This window comes from Furipterus horrens, unplaced genomic scaffold (assembly GCF_987537825.1).
Source record: "Furipterus horrens unplaced genomic scaffold, mFurHor1.1.pri manual_scaffold_5, whole genome shotgun sequence".
Lineage (NCBI taxonomy): Eukaryota > Metazoa > Chordata > Mammalia > Chiroptera > Furipteridae > Furipterus > Furipterus horrens.
Genome location: NW_028327175.1, coordinates 160,547,780 through 160,569,468, shown reverse-complemented (window position 1 = coordinate 160,569,468; position 21,689 = coordinate 160,547,780). Strand labels below are relative to the sequence as shown.

The following is a 21,689-nucleotide window of genomic DNA, read 5'->3' as shown; positions in this document are numbered from 1 at the left end:
GGCGCCGGTCGCTGATTTGTGACGCATACACAGGCACTGCCCCTTACAGCCGGCCCAAGAAAACAAAACGCATCTGTCAAAATGAGGCAGACAACTATAGAAATCCCGGTGACACAACTCACCAGGCAGCAGATAGAGAACCTGACAGATGAACAGATAAGAAACCTGTCAGAGGCTCAGTTCTGGGCCATTGTTATCAGGTGGCTTACAGAATTCACAAAAGAGCAGGAAAAAGATAAGAAAGAAGCGAAAAACTTTCATAACAAAAGGAACAAAACCGCATACGAGATAGATGGTGAGAAAAAAAAATCCAGAGTTCATTTCAACAAACTGGAATATGGAGAAGGAACAAGCAGTCAACCAATGCAGCGAGAGGAAATGGGAAGCAACAATGAGAGGATCAGAAACCTCTGGGACAGCTATAAAAGGCCCAACATAAGAATCATTGGTTTGCCAGAGAATGAGGAAGATGAACTAGAACTTGAAAAATTGAGTGGAAATATAATAAAGGAGAACTTCCCAGACTTGGGGAAGGGAATAGACTTGCAGGTCCAGGAAGCAAGGAGAGTTCCCAAGAGACTGGACCCAGGGAGAACCACTCCAAGACACATTATAATCAAAATGTCAAAAATTAAAGATAAAGAGAGAATCTTAAAAGCAGCAAGAGAGAAGAAAAGAATTATGTACAAAGGGGTCCCAATTAGACTATCAGCTGACTTCTCAAGGGAAACCCTACAGGCAAGAAGAGACTGGCAAGAAATATTCAAAGTAATGAAAATCCAAAACCTACAACCACGAATACTCTATCCAGCGAAATTGTCATTCAGAATAGAAGGACAGAGAAAGTGTTTCCAGGACAAAATAAAACTGAAAGAGTTCATTAGATCCAAACCACTGTTATATGAGATGTTAAAGGGACTGGTTTAAAAAAACAGAAGCTAGGGAGATGAAACAAAGGCAAACTAAATAGGCAACGAGAGTGGAAAAGGAACTGTGGGTACGGGAAGCATATTGGGGGGAGGTTAACAGGGAGGGGGAATGGGGAAAGGGAGGGAGATGATATAGGAATTGGGGATCAAGGTAGGAGGGAATGGAATAGACGGAGAGAGGTTGGGAGGAACTGTATGCACAACTAATGGACATAATCTAAAAGGGGGGGACAACTGGAGGGAGGGGGGCCACCGGGTGGAGGGGAGCAGAGGGAAGGGAAATTGGCACAAATGTAATATTTTAATCAATAAAACACATTAAATCTGAAAAAAAAAAAAAAAAGAGAAAGCTGGGAGTCAAGAGATTAGGTTCAAGTCAACCTTTCTGGGACTCAGTTTCCTCATCTATAAAATGGGCTAATTCATTCCCTCTTCAAGCAGCCATTCTACAAACATTTCTGGGGCATCTACTATGTGCAAGACCTTATTCTAGGAGCTGACAATATAGAAAATTCCTGCCTCTACATGCTAGCTGGAGAAACAGAAATAAATTATATAAATTCACCAAATACAGAGTATATCAGAAGGTTATACATGTTAAGAAAGAAGAGGGTTATGGAGATGAGGCATGAAATGTTAAAGAGGGTCCCCAGGGAGGCTTCACATTTGAGTACAGACCTGAAGGAAGTGACATGGCAAGCTATGTGGCTCTCATGAGGAAAAGCATATAGGTTGAACGACTGCCTGTGCAAAGGCCCTGTGGCAGGGTCTTCCCAGTGTGTCAAAGGAGCCATGAGGTGGCCAGTTTGAGTGGAACAGGGCAAGCAGGGCATTGGTATGAGATGAGGGTGTCCTGGAGGCCACAGGGGTATCACTGTGAGTTAATGGGGAGCTACTGGAGGCCTTGATCTGACTTTTACATTCTAACAAGGTCACCCTAGGCTGCTGTATTAGAAGAGCCTATATGGGAACAGGGAAGAAGCCGACAGCCCTGTCAGGAGTCTACTGCACTAGTGCAAGTGATGCGGAGGTCTGGCCAGCGGTGCAGGGAAGGTGAGGAAGAAGGGCTCATCCTGGATCTATCTATCCTGTAGGTGAAGCCAACAGGACTTGCTGGCATGTCATTTCTGAAAACTGAGAGATACAGAGGAACCATGGATGACTTAGGTGTTGAGCCTGAGCAGCTAGAGGGATGGGGTGGCCGCTAACTGAGATAGGACAGACTGAGAGGAAGTTGCAGTGAGGACTGAACAGACAGACAGAGCCACAGCCTCGCGCCCTGGCTGCAATCTCAGAAGGAAGCAACAGGCCCTATAGACCTGCAACAAACGAGGCTAGTGGAGGTCATTATGGAAGACAATACAAGACACAGAAAGGGGACCATGGAGCAAGAGGACAAGTCAGTCTGGTACATTTGACCCTCCAGAAGCTTTGCTGTCCACAGAACCCAGGTCATGGTCAAGACTGCTGCTCACAGGCCTGTGTCACTGGTGGGGAAATTGAGGAAACAGTTCTACAATGAGCACCTCTCATTTAGGAGCCAGAAAGGGCCATAATGAGCTAAGGGGGTGGGTGGGAAAGGCAGCCAGCCAGCCCATTTGGTTCCTACAGCTCCCACCCACCACCCCAAATAAAGACCATAGAGCTGGGGCCCAGTGTCCCCAACACCCAGGAAGTCTGTAGAATCCCTAGAGGTGATACAGGGCTCTGGGTTTCCCAGAGCCAAGAACATGACTCAATGCAGACTCCATGGATGTCTGCTTTGGTATCCGTGAGTTCTTTTTTTAAATATTCACATACCATAAAATTCACCCTTTTAAAGTATACTATTCAGGGGGTGGGGGTTGGAGGTGGAGGGATCAAACAAAAAAGAACTCATGCACACAGACAACAGTGTGGTGATTGCAGGGAGAGTGGAGGGAGGGTATAAGATGAATAAATGGTAATAGAAAAAATACAATTAAAAAATAAATTTTAAAAATAATGAACTACACAATTCCGTGGCATTTAGTACATTCACGATGCTGTGCAACCATCACCTGTATTTCCAGAATAGCAAACCCAAAAAGTTAAACATAAAATTACTATATGACCCAGCAACTCCACTTTAGGTATATAGCTAAGAGAATTAAAAGCAGGTATCTAAATACTTCTATGAGGGGGAAGTCCCCAAAAAACATAATTTATTTTTAAAAATTTGTTTATTTATTCTTACATGTTTAAACTTCAGTCACCTTCAAAATACTCTCCATTTGATGCAATACATCTAGGGGGACATTTTCTCCGCTGCTCAAAACAGTTTTTGAAACTTGTCAATTTGGATACCTTTTAGTGCTTCTGCCATTTTTTGTTTCGCCTCTTCCACACTGGCAAAACCTTTCCCTTTGAGAACTTTTTTCATCCAGGGAAACAAAAAGAAAAGTTGCTCAGGGAGAGATCTGGTCAATAGGGAGGGTGGAGCTTGGGGGTCATGCTGTTTTTGGTCAAAAACTGCTGAACACTCAGCACAGTGTGGGCAGATGTGCTCGTAAATCACCCATGATGAAATGGGTAAATGTACCAAAAGAGTCTTCAAAAAAAATTTTACTGAAGCCAAATGCAGCCTCTCACAACAATGCCAGCTGGTACACTGATACAGATGGGTTCCTAGAACACTCACCTAGAAGAGGAAGCCTGTACTACAAGGGCCCCGCCCTCCAGAAGATAATTCCAGTATTTTTTGGGTTCTCCCTCACACATCCATGTTCATAGCAGCACCATTCACATCAGCCAAAGGTAGAAATAATCCAAATGTCCATGACTGATAAATGAATAAACAAAATTTGGTGTGTGCATACAATGGATTCTTATTCAGTACGCAACTATAAAAAAAAACCAAGCACAGCTACATGCTGCAATGTAGATGAACCTTAGTAACATTATTCCAACTGAAAGAAGGGAGACAAAAAGAGTCATATATATATACATATATTCTTCCAGCCAAGATGGAGGCCTAGACAGACACACTGTGTCTCCCTCCACAACTAAGAAGGAATACAACTACCTCAAAACTAGAGACAACCAGAAGTTCTAGATAATTGAGCTGCATGAAAGTCCAACAAATAAAGATATAAAAAAGAAATACTCATCCAGACAGGTAGGAGGGGCGGAGCTGGGGTGGAGAGGACACGGTGTGGTGGTGGCAGCAGCAGCAGCAGTGGTGGCAGGCCAGGAAAGCACAGTCACACATTTTAAAAAGTAGGGAGGGACACCTGGGGAGCGCTCCCACACCAGATCAGACCGCGCAGCTCACGGTTCCAATGCCAGGAAAAATAAAGCCTCATTGCTTCTGACTGTGAAAAATAGTAGGGGTTGGGGCGGAGGAAGAAACTGCCAGTCTCTCAGCAGAGTCCACTTGTTTAAAGGGCCCCATGGTCCTAGAATGTCTGCAGACCCACCCACTCTGGGAACGATGGCCAGGGCAACAGCTAGAGAGATACCAGTCTCATACGGAAGTGGGAGAAGTGCCTGGGAAAGGAGAGAGTGCTGAGCAAGCTGCACTGTTCCCTCTTAGACCACTCCCCCACATACAGTGCCACAACCTGGTGAAATGGGTCACCCTGTACTGATGAATATCTAAGGCTCTTCCCCTTACAACATAACAGGTGTGACAGCTCTACCTAAGACACAGAGGCAAAGAAACACAAGCACTTGTCAAGATGAGGAGACAGAGAAGTACGGCCCAAAAGAGGGACCAGACCAAGGTTCCAGTGGGAGAACTAAGCGACGAGGAGATTGCCAACCTAACAGACTTAGAGTTCAAAACACTGGTGATAAAGATGCTCACAGGCTTGACAGATATGCTTAAGTATGGCAAATGCATAAGGGAAGAAGTGAAGGCTATGCTAAATGAAATGAAGGAAAATCCACACAAGACCAATGGTGAAGGGAAGGAAACTGGGGTTCAAATCAATGATTTGGAACATAAGGAAGAAATAAACAGTCAACCAGTACAGAATGAGGGAAAAAAAATTGAAAAAAATGAGGAGAGGCTTAGGAGGCTCTGGGACAACTTTAAACATGCCAACATCCAAATCATAGGGGTGCCAGGAGGAGAAAAGGAAGAGCAAGAAATTGAAAGTTTATGTGAAAAAATAATGAAGGAAAACTTCCCAAATTTTGCGAAGGAAATAGACATACAAGGCCAGGAAGTACGGAGAGTCTCAAACAAGCTAGACCCAAAGAGGACCACACCAAGACACATCATAATTAAAACGCCAAAGCTTAAAGATAAAGAGAGAACCTTAAAAGCAACAAGAGAAAAAAAGAGAGTTGCCTTCAAAGGGGTTCCCATAAGACAGACTATCAACTGATTTCTCAAAAGAAACTTTTTAGGCAAGAAAGGACTGGCAAGAAGTATTGAAGGCGATGAAAAGCAAGGACTTAACAATCCAGCAAAGCTATGATTTATAATGGAAGGGTAGATAAAGTGCTTCCCAGACAAGGTAAAGCTAAAGGAGTTCATCATCACCAAGCCTATTATATGAAATGTTAAAGGGACTATTTAAGAAAAAGAAGATCAAAACTGTGAACATTAAAATGACAACAAACTCACAACTATCAACAACTGAATCTTAAAAATAAAAACAAAATCCAACTAAGCAAACCACACTAGGAACAGAATCATAGGTATGGGGATCATTTGGAGGGTTATCAGCTGGGAAGCGGAAGGGGGAGAAATGGGGAATGGTGTAGGGATTATGAAGCACAATTGATTGGTACAAAATAATGAGGAAGTTAAGAATAATATAGGAAAGGGTAAAGCCAAAGAACTTATATGCATGACCCATGGGCATGAACAAAGGGGGGTGGTACTGCTGGAGGGAAGCGGGGTACTGGGCAGAGGGGAGCAAAGGGAAAAAATATTGGGACTACTGTAACAACATAATAAATAAAACATACTTTAAAATAAAATAAAAGATAAAATTAAAAAGTCATATATTGTATAATATTATTTGTATGAAATATCCAGAAGCGATAAATCCATAGAGACTAGAATACAGATTAGTGGTTACCAGGAGGGAAAAAGAGGGGTGAGGGTTGGGGATCTGGAGTGACCGCTTAGTAGATGATACAGGGTTTCCTTTTGAGGGATGAAAATGTTGTAGATGTTCAACATCACTAATCAAGGAAATACAAATCAAAACTACAAAGTGATACTACCTCCTGCTTGTCATGGCTATTATAAAAATTTAAAAAAGAAAAGAAAAGAAAAAGACAAGTACTGGCAAGGATGTAGAGAAACCAGACCTTACACACTGTTGACAAGATGTAAAATGGTGCAGCCATTTTGGAAAACAGCATGAAGGTCCCCCAAAAATTTTTAAATAGAACTACCATGTTATCCAGCAATCCCACTTCTTGGTATTTATCCCACTTTTAAATCGGAAAGTCAAAGAAATGTTAGCACTCCCATGTTCACTGCAGCACTGTACACAATGGCCAAGAGGTGGAGGCAACCCTAACACCCATTGATATATATATATAATATATATATATATATATATATATGCAAAAGTTGCCCTGGCTGGTTTAGCTCAGTGGATTGAGCGTCGGCCTGCGAGCTAAGTGTCGCTGGTTCGATCTTCCAGTCAGAGCACATCAGAGAAGGAAAACTCTGACTCCAAAAAACCTCCGCTGCCTTGCGGCATACCTCTTCAGGGGAAAGGCTAAGGGAGTAAACCCCGACAGAAAATCCGGAGCCGGAGTCCCTAAGGCGGTTTGACGTTGTAGTCAACACCGGCAACTCCTGCGGCGCACCTGAACCCAAGCTGTATCGACTCCGTCTTTCCCTTGGACCCTTCAGCTGCGAAGAGAGGGGGGGTCTGCTGCATGGGCAACAGCAGACCCTCCATATTACCCTGCCCAGGCTCTGTAGCTTCAGCGTCATCGCAAGATGTCGATTCAACACGGGAGGAGACAGATACTACGATGTCACTCCCGAGTCGGACTGCACAGCCATTCTCGGCGGTGCAGATAGACTCTTAAGAAGCTACACCATCGTCTCTCGAGACGGACGGCTGCCGACGATATGCAAAAGTAGGTTTACAGTTGTATTATTTATTTGTACTATATATATGCCACATTTTATTTATCCATACTTATAAGCCCGATGGAATATTATTCAGTCTTAAGGAGATTCTGCAATATGCTACACTATGGATGAATCTTGGGGACATCACACTAAGTCAGCAATTTTTAATTGTTTTCATCTCATGGCACACATAAACGAATTATTAAAATTCTGTGGCACACCAAAAAAAAATTTTTTTTGCTGACCTGACAAAAATAGGTAAGATTTTGATTCATTCATACCAGATGGCTATTGTTGTGTTGGCTGTTGTCATTTTTTTATTTAATAACCTTAGGGAAAAAAGGTCAGTGCCCCTGACTAAATAGGTATCGCATGTTTTAAAAATCCTTGCAGCACACCCGTGTGCCACAGCATACCGGTTGAAAATCGCTGTGGTAAGTGAAATATGCCAGTCACAGAAAAACAAATACTGCAAGATTCCATTTATATGAGAAATCTAAAGTAGTCAAATTTGTACAGGCTCAAAAAATGGAGTGGTGGTTGCTAGGGCCTGGGGGAAGGGGAAATGAGGAGTTGGAATAAAGTGTCAGTTAAACAAGATGAGTAAGTTCTAGACATCTGCTGAACAACATTGTCCCTATAAGCAACGATCACAAATTGTACACTTTAAAAATGTGTTAGGAAAGTAAATCTCAGGTTAAGTGTTCTTACCACAATAAAACTTTTTTAATGTTTTGGAATTAGATAGAGGTGATGGTTCGTTGTCCTCGTTATGAATGTATTATTATCACTGAATTGCACACTTTAAAAGAGTTTTAATGTTTACATTATATGAATTTCACCTCAATTTAAAGAAAAAAATAATGAGAGCAAACCCGGGTCATCTGAATGATGCACTGCCATGCAAGCTGGGGCTCAGGTCCTGTGTTTACAATCTTCCTTCTCCATGAAGGCCAAATGGCATCATCTCACACTGCGATGTGGTTCAAATAGAAGAGGGAGTGTGGTAGAGACCTGAGCCACCCCAAAGCCCTTGCAGCCTGGATGTACCCAGTTCAAAAGCCCTATCCTCTAAGACATCGGGACCATGTTCACGTTAAGACCATCTGTGTGAACTGAGGAAAGCCCATCTGTTTGTGTGAAATTCCTGATTCCCACAAGAAGTGGGTTTAAGATCTACTATATACAGAATCAATAATGCCACTATTCCACCTTCAGGTTCAATAAAACAAGCCAGCTTTCCAGGAATCAAGCGATGCACTATTAAAACAGACATTTGGGGGTTATGCACTGGCAGTTTGGGCTCAAATATGAATAACCAGAATTACCCCAAACTATCCAACCAACCCAATATTATTAATGTCATTCTGTATAGCAGGCACACTTGACAGGGACAGGGAAACAGGGGAGCACAAGTCCCCACTATCAACCCAACATTGGCAATGTAGTTGCTATTTATTACATCCTTCCAATAAATTAACATTATTCATTTGAAATGGGTTGGCTTTCTGGTTTTATTAGTACTTCATGTTTATTTTATAGTTATGTAAAAACTATGTAAATCTAAGGCACATTAGCTAGTTTTACATTTGTACACATTTAAGCTGTATTCCGATAAAAAAAAACTTAAATGAGGCTTTTCTTCCTTTAAAAGGGAGTCCACAAAAAAAAAAAAAAAAAACCATATGATTCCATTTATAGGAAATGTCCAGAAGAAGCAAACCTATGGAGACAGGAAGTGGATCATGGGCTGGGGGTGGTGAGTAACAGCTAAGGGTGCAGGTCATCTTTTTGGGTTGATGACAATGCTGTAAAATTAGACTGCGGTGACAGATGCACAACTCTGAATCTACTAATAGCTACTGAACTTATGCTTTATGTGGGTGAATGGTATGGCATGTGAATTATATCTCAATAGATCTATTTTTAGAAGGGGGAGGGTCAACATATTACCCAGGTTTGAACAGCACTAAACTGGGGAAATCACAGAAAACAAACCCACCTATTGACAGCTTCTCTCCCAGGTCCACCCATCTCTGCCTCCCCTTACACCATCCCCAAGGGCTCGGGGAAGGAGGCTCAGATGAAAAACTAAGTCACCAGACAAGGCCATCCTGGGTGAGCAGGGGGCTACCCTAGAACTCCAACAGGATTCCTGTCTCCTGGAACTCCCTCAATATAATAGTAGTAAGACCTGACTTTTTTAATTATTAAACTAAGAAAAACTTAAAAACGATGAAACTCACCAGTGTCAGTAAGTATGCAGGAACTGTGAATCATTTATACACAATGACAGTGTCAAGGAAAGGAGCATGACCATACAGATTCAGAGACTCCATGACCCAACTGGCTGGGGTCAGGGTTGAGCCAGGGACGTGCAAATCTGAGCATAGTCAGCCCTTTCCTCAGGAGGCTGAAGACATCCCCCCCTCCACCCACACTCACCAGGCACAGCCTGCCACTCAAGACAGGGTCCCATCAGCAGTGGGACCTAAGAGTTTCCTAAAAGGTCTGACCCTGCAAGGGCTATCTCCACTGCAGCAAGAAGGGAGGCCTCAAAGCCTCTGTCCACGGTCGTCCCAACCAATCACCCCCTCCTTGGGCCCATTCCTACCAGAGACACTTCACAGAGACAGGAAGAGGAAGCCCCTGCTGCTGGCTGCTGAGTGGGAGGCAGTAGTGGAAGCACGTCCACCCACACACCACTTTGTCTGCCCTCACGACAGAATGATCCCTTTTACTCCAACACCTCTCTCCTCCATAAACCTGCTCTGAACTCAGGAAGCCTTCATTCTGTCTCCCCGAAGCCTCACTGAGCCCCAACTCAGAGCCAGGGGGAGATGGACAGCCCCATCCCTCAGCCCTCAGCTCAGGGGCATTGTTCCCAGGAAATGTGCTCAGAACTCCAGTGGCAGTGCTGGGGGCTGATGGCTAAGTGACACAGTGGGTCCCAGAGCCATGGACTAAGTGTGATCCCATTTATATCCCCAAACCAAAAACTACACAAAGTCACACAGAGGCACAGAAAAAAGACTCGGGGATATTCAGTAAGTGCTGACAGTATAAACCCCTGGTGAAGACAGAAAGGAAGGAGGAGGAGCAGGGAAGGGGGCTTTTCACATTTTATTCTCTATGAAGCTACTACTTGAATCTTTCATAAAGATAGCTGTTTTACATTATTTTTTTAATTGAAAATATTTCCAAAAGCAGGGCAGGCCCTGGCCCACATGGGTCAATGGATTGGGCACTGTCCTGCAAAGTAAAAGGTCACCAGTTCGATTCCCGGTCAGGGCACATGCCTGAGTTGCAGTTTCGGTCCCTGGTCAGGATACAACGAGAGGCAACCAGTTTATGTTTCCCTCTCACATAGATGTTTCTCTCCCTCTCTTGAAAAATAACTAAATGAATAAGTTCTTAAAAAAAAAAAAGCAGGGTGGGCATCTATCCACTGGGAACATAAGCTGGCTCCCTCCACACACAGGAATACTACTCAGCAGTAAAAAAGGAACGCGATGCAGACACATGCAGCACTGCGGACACATCTCAAGAAATCATGTTGAATAAAGAAGCCATTCATAAAAGACTACCCATTAAATGAGTCCACTTATGTGACAATGTAGAAAAAACGAAACCATGGTGACAAGAAGAAGGCAAGGGGCCTGAGGCCAGGGGTGGGAGTGGTAACTGACCACAACAAACCACAGGGAACCTTCCGGGTGATGGAAGTGTTCTCGAACTTGATGGAGGTGGTGGCAACACGTCCATGACACTCACCAGCACTCACCCAGCTACACACCTAGAATGGGTGGATGTTGTGGTACATAAACCTCAATTAAAAAATGTTAAAGTAAGGTAGAGGAGAGAATGGGAGTAACCGCTTAATAGGTACAGGTTTTCCTTTGGGGCAAGGGAAATGTTTTAGAAACTGATAGAGGCAATGGTCACACAACATTGTAAATGTATTCAACACCACTGAATTGTGCACTTGAAAACGGTTAATTTTGTGTCAACTGAATGTTATCTCAATTCTAAAAAAAATTTGAAGGTAGACAAGGAAATAATTATTACACCCATTTTGCAGATGAGAAAATTGGGCTCAAAGGAAGCCATCAACTGCCAGCCCGGGGCTTACCTGCCTGTGCCTCAGCCCGGTTTAGAGCCCAGCAGAGGAGAGACCTGCCCTGCACCTCCCCCAAGGGCTCTGCAACGCCACCCCGTCTCCAGGGAGGGCCCTTTTCTCTGGGGTGTTTGGAAACCAGAGCTTCCCAACAGGTCTTGGAGCGAGGCAGCAGAGCAGCTCCTGCAGGAGACTCACAGAGTTCATGAGCTCCATCAAGAGACAGGGCTGCGTGGAGGGCAGAGAGTGAACACCCACTAAGAAGGTGGTCAGACTAAGGCTAAAGCACCACTGGGCAAGGATGCATGTGGGGGCCCCATCAGACCCAGGCTGGGTGAGGTCTTCTAGGCCCTGACAACAGGGCCCTGGGCTCTGAGAGAGGGCTGCTCATGGAGAGTTAAGAGGTCAGCAGCAATCTCAGGGGTCCCATGAGGAAGGGCTCAGTAACTACAGGGCAGCAGTCAAAGGGGACATATCCACCAGCCACTTTGTGACCAGCAGGAGAGGGGTTAACTCTTTCATGGGGTCTACAATTCCAGGAAAAGGAAAAGGGCAGGAGAAATTCCCTCTGTGCTTTCTAAACAGAATCTTCAAAACACCCAGGTGTGCCTGTCCTCCACTTTGGGGAGGCAGGATGGAGCCACACACCTGCAGACAGGCAGGCCCTGGGGCTCAGCAGGCTACAGAGACTAGAACAGTCCAAGGTCATCTGAGGACGCCCACCTCTTCCCCCCCTCCCCAATGCTGACCAAGCTTCATGGGCTTCTCATGGGCGAGGGCGGGAAACCCAGCAGTGGACCCACACAGCCTTCCCAGCACCACACCCTCCCTCCTCCTGGAATTTCCGAAAGCCCTGGCTCCCTGGGAGCCTGCAGGGTCATCAGCGACACACCCAGTTCTCAGATTCTCCTCACTGCCTGCCACGGTCATGCAGGTAACCCCAGATGCCCCATTTCTCTCTCCTAGAGTAGCCCAAACAGGACACCCTCGTAGCTAAAGCCAGTCCACATATCAGTTACAAGAAATATACAAAACAATTTCTGAAGTCCAGAAATTCCACCATTAGACATTCACTCCTTAGGAAAGGCTAAGGAGTTCAGTTCATCAAAAGGAAGGGGGGGAGGATTTATTAACCCATGGGTATCTTGTCTAAGATCAAAAATAGGCATGTTGATTATGGGGCAGGACCAGTCTTGAGCCCCAGCTCAAAAATGAGGGGCCTCAGGGAGGAATGACAGCATTTATAAGAGGGCAGGGGGGTATCTGAAGAATGGGGGAACAGAGAATTTGATTCCTAAAAGGGCAGTGGGAGGAATTCTGGTGGGCCTCTAGCCTATGTCCTAACAGGGAAACCAGGGCTGCCTCAGAGCCCAGGGTGTGAGAGACAGAAGGGCCCAACATGGAAGGTCTTTACTAACAGGCCAGGAGTGCAGAGGGTGGAACCCCTCCCCAGATCCATTGATCTGTTCCTGTCTGCTATGCACACCAAACTGTGTCACACGTTTGCATGGGCTGCTCTTTCTGCTTGGGAAGCCTTCCCTCACCATTGCAAACTCTTGGCCATCCTTCAAAGCATCACCTGAAGCATCACCCTGCCCCCAGGAAAGCCATTCCCTCCCTCCACCTCCACCCATAGCCAGCACAGATCCTGGGAAGGCACCAGCGGGGTATAGTATAATGTACATATGTGTCTCTCTCACCTGGCAGGGGGCAGGGGCTGAGTGTCACTCATCTCTGGTCCCCTGCATCTCATGCTGAACCCCTGGCCAGGAACTCAAATCAAGAGGCACCCTGGTGCCTTCCCACCATGAGGCACTGTGCAAGCACCCTGGTCTCAGGCCTCACAGGTCTCTCCATCAGCTGAGAGAGTGGTGATAACAGACGCACCTCAAGTTTACTGAGCACTTACTATGAGCCACACTCTAACAGGTACTCTCCATGCACTACCTCCTATCATCCTTGAGACATTCTTATGAGAGTTACTATCATTAACCCTATTACATAAGGAAATCAGGCACAGAGAGGGTAAGTGAGTTGCCCAGGAGCACACAGCTAGTGAAAGAGAGAGCCAAAATTTGGACCCTAGTGGTGTGGTTCCAGAGCCACCGTAGAGCTAGGAAGATGATCAGGGCAGGGTGGTGGGGCAGTGGTCAGGACAAGCTCTGAGTGGGAGAGGAACCTTCTTTTTCCTCAGGTCCCAGCCAAAGACCTAGAAAGAGCAGCAGAGCCTCCTCCCAGACCGAGTCTACTGCTCCCAGGCCCATAACCATTCTGAGTGCCAGTTGTAGGATACATAAAAGGCCCATCTGCAAGCTCCTTGGCCCTGGACCAGGGAGGTACACGGCTGCCCACTGGGAGGCAGAGCCATGATTTGGGGCTATTCTTAGCAAACCACTGGCTCCCCTCCCAGAGGCCCAGAAGGCAGCAGGCCCAAGCTTCCATATGCCCTGCCTGCCATTTCCTGACCCTGTATGGAGGTCCCACAGAGCTAAGGAGTGGCTGGTGAGCAGGAGTGAGGACAAAGCCCTCCAGCTTACAAACAAGAGCTGCCTGCATGCCCAGCTTTCCTGGGCCAGGCACCTGGCTGCTGGAGCAGCTCTGGAGAGTCCTGGCCCCAGGCTCATGATCAAAGCTCCACTGACTGAGTGCTCACTCTGTGCCAGGACCAGACCATAAGCTTTCCATGGATTATCTAGCATTTAACCCTTCCCACACCCACAAGGACTAGGGGTTATGGCCCCATTTTTTAAATGAGGGATTTCATTTTTAGTGAGTTAAGACATTAAGTAACTTCTCCAGGGTCATACAGTGAATTAATATCAAGCTGTATCTAGACTTTGGCTCCCAGTCTCCAGGGTGGGCAGATGAGAAGCAATTGTGGCCAGAGGCAGGAGCCCAGGGTGTCAGAGAGGTGCAGTCCACACCAGAGAACAACAATGACTGCATCAAAGACCCCATAGCACTGCTACTCTCTCTAACCCCCAGGGATGGTTCCTTCCCTGCCAGACACCCTCAGGCTTGGGCTCAGAAGGAGTCCCCAGCCAGATTGCTCCCCTACACAGGACACAGCCTCACTTCAGGAAACTTCTGGAGACTCAGGGAAGATGAGACTCAAAGGTTCAGGGAGCCCCTGCTCGTGCTTAAGGCTTGCACCCAGCCCAGTTACTAGGTAAAGAGGAAGTCCGATGATTCTTAGAGCAAAACAGAGACTACTGAGCCCTTTGGGGTCTTCAAACCCCACAGTAGGTGTCTACAAATGAAGCCACACCACAAAGCACCTGCACTATCACCCCAAACAGGACCACTACTGTCACACGGAGTCACGGGGATGACTGAGTGGGACATAACTCAGACCACATCTCGGTACCCACCTCTGTGCGTGTTCTGACCTTGCTGTCAGCTGACTCAGAAAGTATATGTGTCTCTGTCCTCAGGGAGCCCACAGGTAACTCCATGTCTGCCCCAGTACTCAAGCCTCTTGCATGTGGCTCCATTTTGTGCCCGTGAATGTCAGTTCTCATCCACGTCAGAAGCTCATATGTCTGCCCACTGACATGTCAGCCTCTCATGCAGGGAGGTTCAAACCCCCATGAAGGTGCAGACTTCTCTACATAGTGTCTGTGGCCTGCATGTGGTCCATGTTTCTGCATTCACATGGTCTGCCCCCACATGTCTTGCCCACCTCCATTGTCTTTCTGTCTTCATCATGTCTCCATCCAGTGTCTCTGTCTCTGCCCACACACTGTAAATCTGAGTGCGCATACATCTCTGCTCATACAGCACTCCCTGCCTGTACTGGAGTGACCTTTGTGTGCCACCTGTTTGGAGGTGAATTGGGCACATTTACCCAAGTGCTCAGAGTGCTGGCCAAGGGCTGTGGGGTGAGCTCAGCAACTCCTACTCCCAGAACAGCGTCCAAGGCTACAAGTACAAGCACACTGCCACCTCCGCAAAGTGTTCCAGAAAAGCAGAAATCCGCCAGGGATGTTGGGGGAGGGACAGAGCCCCAGACAAAACAGAAACCTCAGACGTGAGGTCAGTGCTGCCCCAGGTACCTCCCACCTCAAGTCAGCCCTGCCCAGCAGCCACCCTCCTCCAACACCTCAACTCCATCACCAATGGCCAGTGAATGGGAGAGTGCCTGTCTGCACTCACAGGAAACTGTCTGGTTCAGGGCCTCCTCCAGCCTCCCAACCTCATCCCCAGCCCAAAGCAATAGAGGCTCTTCAAAAAGGAAGTGAGAACTTCCTTCCTTCTGGCCTCTAAACGTCCGATAAGGCTGGATCTAGACCCCAAAACTCAGAGGCCCCAGGAGAGCTGGGAGAGTCCAGTGCTCTGCCTGATCCCAAAAATCAAATGGGTTCCTTCAGAAATCTGCTAGCAGGAAAAAAAACCCGTGAAGTGGGGCCGGGGGCACATATATGAAGAATTTCCTGAGCCCTCCTGGCCCCCTGTCCCAGGGGGTACTGAGAGGTCCTCATTACTAGCAGGGTAATTAGAAAGGATCGGTATGGAGCTGAAACATTTTAAGCATATTTGCATGACTGCATGAGTACTGATCCCAGCGACCGCCCCCAGCCCCAACACAGCCTACATGTTACTCACTTAGCAACTAATCATGGGTAGTCTCTTGGCATTTCCACTATTATTACTAGACCGGAACTGGTATGGAACCCCGTATCAACAAACTTTGTGTGTGTATGTCCTGTCTTCCCCATGGGGCTGAGCCACCAGAGGACAGAACCCTCCAACACCTCCCACCCCTGCCATCCTCCCAGGCAGAGCCCAGTGCCTGGCATTTAAGAGGTGCCTGGTCACCGGGTCTGGTTGCCCTGAATAAAAGCCAAGGAGTTCGTAGTTGGGCCTCTGGCTGGAAAAGTAAAGAATCCCAGAAGCTTGATGAACCCATCTCTGACTCTCCATGAGATAAGGGCATGTTTCAACTATCCCTACCACTGTAAATGGGGTGCAGCAGGTCTCCCACACACCATACTCTGCTTTTTGAAAAGGAGGCTCTCCCAGGAGACCCAGGCCTGCAGAGGGAGACGGCCAGAGTGGCCCAGAATCACAGCTCGTGCCCACTGGTACCTCTGGACTCTTCCCCTTCCATAGGCCTCAAGGCCCCTAAATATAAGCCTGGGGGACCGACCCCCCACGTGTGGGTCGGTAGACAGCTTCGCTTCCCCCAGGAAGCCCAGCTAAGGGGCCACCCCCAGTCCTAGCCATGAAGAATGGAGGTGTAGCCAGCCCACATCTACAGAGATCAAAGAAAACCTCAGGAGAGGGGTAGTCTAGAGCGCGACAAACAAAACGACCCAATATCTGCTCACTGTTTAGTACGTGATGTCCCGCTTCTCTCCCAGGCACCAATCCCGTGCGAGTTTGGGTGGGGGCCCAGAACCTCTCCTCTCCGGGAAGCCTGGGGAGGCGTGAGCTCCAGGGGATGGGGAGTGGGTGGTCGGAGCAGCCGGGAATGGTGGGGGAGCAGAAGACTCCCGGATCTACCCTACCCTGGCAAGCATCTGTACCTGCCAGCCTGCGGTAGGCGCGCAGCGCCGGGACTGCGGGCGCCGAGTCAGGCAGCGGCGGGACGAGCCCGGCGCGGGCTCCGGCTCGCTCCTCCCAACTTCCCCAGCCCATCCAGAGGTGACTCCGGAGGCGGGCAGGCCAAGCGCTATCAGGCGCGGTCACCACAGCAAAAACCTGCGTTCGCCGACGGTGGGAGCTGCGCGACCCAAACCCAGGCGTGCAGCTGTGGTCCCGGCGCCCCGCGCCCCCAACGCCGAGGGGCGGTCTCGGTTGGGCCGCCAATCACCGCTCCCGCCAACGCCCGACCAGCCTGAGCCCCAGCCCCAGCCGACTAGGGGGCGGTGGGCTCGGATTTAAAGACACACTCACCCGAGCCGTGTCCGGTTAGGCGTCCAGAGCCGAGGCTCCGGGGCCAGGAGGGAACGGCTGGCCCCACCTTCCCTGGCCCTGCTTCCTCCTTCCGTCCGCCCACCAGCTTCGGGAGGAAAAGTTTGGGGCGGGGGAGACTGCCTGGGAAGCCAGTTCCTCTTCCCTTGTCATTAATTCGGTTCGTTCTGGAAGATACCCAAACCTACATCCAGCCTTTCTGGCTGGAGAAAGAAGCAAACGCTGTCGGCGACACACCCCCTCCCAGACACCAGTTCCCCTGGAGAGAGGAGAGCTTGGGCTTCCCTCGCCTCTCTCTGCCTTTTAAAGCCAGGCGGGCCATACTGTGCTGTGCAACCTGATCTAGGTAGGCTATTTGCCTTCTCTGGGCCTCAGCCACCACAAGTGTCAACGGGCGAGCCCTTAAAGAACAAACTGTCCGCTCAAGAGTGGGTTTCTCCCAAGGCTTGAACACCCAGGGAAATGCGCCCCTCCGCCCCCGGAGGCGAAAAATGAAGACCCGGCAAGAAAGTTCCGAATGGAAGGCGGTCCCTCTGTCCCTATCCCTGGGCTCCCATCGGTGATACGCACAATGCCCGCTCCTCAGGTGAGCTCGCCCCCGCCTCCCGCGCTGCGCGGAGTTGTCACTGCGCAGCAGCCCAGCCAGGCCTACCCCATGCCCAGAAGCCCAAGCTCGCTCTTGGCTCACACACCCCCGTGGGCATCCACGTGCATTCACTCTCTACCGTGGCTTCCTCTCCCGGAGACAGGCTTTGTTGTGTGGTTAGTGAGTCACTTCCTCTTTCCGCTCCACAGTCAGGGAAATCCTTATTCCTCACCTGTCACTACTACCTGCCTCTCTCTCCATCGGGGATGGACCGGGAGTGAATGGATCCCAGATTTCCCGTAATGAAGGCAGTTCAGGCCTTACCTCTGTTCAAAGTTAAGCCAGAAAATCCTGTGTTGGGCGAGGAGCACAGAGACCCTACAGCACCCCCACCCCCACCCCCGTGAACCCTAAGAATAAACAGACAAGAGAAACGGCTGTCATTTGTGGTGCTTACCAGTCTCCAGCGCCTACGTCTCAAGTGCTTCACCTGCATGATTTTATACTTACTTTTATTATCCCTATTTCAGTGGATGAGGAAACTGAGGCCCAGGAAGACTTGTCCTCACCTCCAAGCTTCTCCTGCCCTAGCTAAAGTGTGCCAGGAGAAGAGCAGATGAAGTCCAGAAGTGGTCTTGGGAAGCAGATCTGACCTTCAGAGTCAGCCTTTCAGCTAGGCTCAAATTGGCTCATTGTTTACTGGCTGTGCAGTCTGGGAAAAGTGACAAAAACTCTTTGATCCCCAAGTTCCTCATCTAAAAGGTGGCCTGTCCTCCTTCACAGAGATGTTGAGGAACCAGGAAGCAAGAGTGTGTGATGCCCTGGCATAGTGTCTGTCACATCGTAGGCTCCATCCTTGGACACCATTCCCTTCCTTTCTCCTCCTGCCACAACCCCATAACCTAACCCTCCAACTGTCAGATTCCCCAACTGATAACCTGCCATCCTGAGGATGCTATATTCCAGAATAATTCCTCATTACAGCCAGGACTAAGGTAGGGTGTGCATAGTACTAGCATGTGCATGCACACATACATTCATGCACAGGCACAGACACACACACACACACACACACACACACACACTACTCTTCTCTCCTCACTGTCCAGCACATGCTGGAGTATGTGTCTGTCTGTCTCTCTAGACAGAGCTCCTGGAGGACAAAATTCCATCCCTGCTCCCCAGTACCGTGCCTAGAACATCATTATTCATTCATTTGCATCCACCATGCAATTGCAGGTGTTCTTGTTGAATTAAGCCCAAACGCCCAGAGCAGAGATGTCCCCAGAGGAGCCAACAGTCACAGCCCTTTTGGTTCCAATGACAGCTTGGGGCTCAGTTTGTAGACCCCAAAAGTACAGGGCTGGGCCACAGTGGAAAGCAAAGAAATCTACTCTGTGCCTATGTGAAGAATAAGACCCTAGCAGCAGTTCAGGGAGCTATACTCTTCATTATGTGTCCTCCCTTTCTCTTATCCTTCCACCTTATCCTTCCACTCTTCTTTTGAATCTGAAAAAAAAAAGTAGAGAGCTGGTGTCTTGGAGGTGTCTCAGAGACGAACTACAGACTGCATCCAGACCAGTGTCCAGCCTCGTCAGCACACCTCAGCCCCTGAAGCTCTGCCAAGTCCTGCTTAGGGCAGGGAGCCCTATGTCTCTGGCTGCTTGCTGGCCATGGGGCTGGTGTGCCCCTAACACAAGAAAGCCTTCAGGACCAGATTTGCCCCATTGTGGACCTGGGAAGGGGAGGAGGCTGAAGACTGAGGGAAAGAAGAAAGAAGGGACACAGAGCAGCCCTAAGTATACCCAAGAGAGGGCACTCTACCCAGCCCCAGGCAGAGGGAAGAATAAGTTGGGCCAATTCTCTCTGCCCAAACTGTCACGGCAGCTGCGAGAGACCTGGAAGATCAGAGCAGAAGCCCAAAAGTCTCTGAGAAAGCATCGATGGTCCCAGAACAGAGCCTCCACCCACTCAGGCAGCTCTCTGCCAGCTCAACCACCACCCCACATTCCACATGCACAGCACCCAAGATACCACCTTATTGTTTAAAGAATGCCAGGGTCCGGTGTACAAACATGTGCCTGTGTATGCACACATATGTGCTTGTGTTGCACATGTGTGAACTCACATTTGCAAAGATGTGAATAAGGGAGTACATGTCTGTGCAAGTGTCCAATGGGTGTGAATGTGGATACACAAATGAGCCTGTGTGTATATGTGAGTATGTGCAACATGCACACAAACCAACCTACTACAGTCCAAAATCAGGCTGCTGGTGCAAAGAATAGTGAATAACCCCATTACTCACACTTCCAGAAGAATTGCTTGTAGCTGTCCACGGCCCCCTCCACCGAAGCAAGCAAGGTGCTGGTGCTCTTGCAAGAGAACTCCCAAGTTTAGTTCCTGCACAGAAAAATAAGCTATGGGAACCCCCCAGTTCCCTCGTGGCAACGTTCAAGCCAAGAATTATTTCCTGACAGGCACAAATGACTCTCTGGAAGGCAGAGGAGCTGGGTTCAAACCAGCAAGGATGAGACTTGACAAAAGATGAGAAACAGGCCCTACTGCTCTTTTCTGCTCTTTGTTCCCCCCACAAGCCTGCCCCAGCTGGGGACACTGGGTTGGAGGAATGGGCAGTGTCAGGGCAGGGGGCCAATCTGGTCTTGATGCCCATGGCCATGCTATTGCCAAGAACTGGGGACATAGACCCTCCAGGCTGGGTGTCTTGGAGCCTGCCGTCTTCTCTGGAGGCAGATGATTTCTGAGCCTCAGGTATGCATTTCTACTGCCCAAGTCCCAACACAGACCCATCTCTGTCTGCTGTGACTGTCTGCCCTTCCAGGCACATTGCCCAGTTCCTGGGATGCAGGCGCATTCAGTGTGCAGTCTGGGGCTTAAAGACACTGGCTTTGAGCAGGGTGAACCTGCCCTGGATCTAACCTCAGCAACTTCACCATTATGTAACCTCCTACCCTGAAAGTCATTGTGTTTCTCCAAGTCTTATTTTCCTCATTTGTAAAGTTATGTGAAAAGCAGTTCTATCTCTTGGGAATGTCTGTAGGATTAAAGGGGTGCCTGGCACTCAGCCAGAGCTCACTGACCCAGCAGCTCTCGTTATTGTTACTATTGTTGCCACCAGAGCTCAAACTCTCACCCAACCCTGAACCTGCCAAGGCAGAAGGGTTCTTTGAAGCTGAATTCAGGTTTCATCTCCTCCAGGCAGTCTTCCTGGCTCACAAGATCTTTGTTTGCTCTTGGATTATTTCCCCATCACCTCTGTGCAGGGGTCTTTGACCTGAGCACCTACCTCCACCTGGCACAGAATGTATGTCCAATAATTGGCATCATCATTATAAGCAGGATTAGTCATTTTATTGGTTGTACCCTCCAGACTCAAGGATGCCATCTCCCACTTCTCAAATGCACACACTATGTTCAAACTTTTTTGACCAAGACTCAAAGTAAACAATACATTTTCCATTGGACCACCAGCTCCACAGAGAAATGAATATATGTGTGTTTTACACACACACACACACACACAAATGCTTAGCCTTACTGTGTCTGATGCATTCTGATACTCTCTAACCTGCCCTATCCTATTTATTTTTATTTTTGCTGATTGCATTGCACAAAACTGATTTTGCCTGAAAATGCTATGCAGAATGATGAGGTCTGCAAGGGCAGAAGGATCTCCCCTCTCATCCCCAGCACCACTCAGTATCTGACTCAAAGTGCCCAGGAGATGTGGGAGAAGGGTGATTCCATCTCCAGAACATCCCTCAAGTACTACAGGGAGAGCGCTCCTTCAGAAGAAAAGAAAAAAGGGATAAGGAATCCTGGCTCATTCATTCAACAAGTAGTTCATTCATTCAGTCAGTCAGTCAACAAACATTAACAGAATCCCTTCTATATTTCAAGCCCTGTTCAAGGACCTGAGCAGTAAACAAAGCAGATGAGGTCCTGCTTTCATGAGGCTGACATTTTAGTAGGGTGGGGGTGAGGGATATAATAAACAAGTACAAACAGAAGCAAGATCATTTCTGAGAGACTCGTGCTAGGAAGAAG

General features: G+C 48.2%; 1 protein-coding gene across 6 annotated transcripts in view; it reads right to left on the bottom strand.

Moving 5' to 3' along the window:
- Positions 1 to 21,689, bottom strand: part of PALD1 (phosphatase domain containing paladin 1) — a 94,999-nt gene that overhangs the window by 56,397 nt on the left and 16,913 nt on the right. Inside the window, exon 1 of one of the 6 annotated variants that reach the window (XM_090278147.1) lies at positions 19,930 to 19,979. The exons of 1 other annotated variant lie outside the window; for it this stretch is intronic. The gene's annotated coding sequence lies outside the window, so the exon portion shown is untranslated. Of the gene's footprint in view, positions 1 to 16,449; positions 16,622 to 16,647; positions 16,933 to 17,017; positions 17,089 to 19,929; positions 19,980 to 21,689 lie in introns of those variants that run through there. 4 more of the 6 variants (XM_090278144.1, XM_090278143.1, XM_090278148.1 and 1 more) reach the window with 4 other exon arrangements.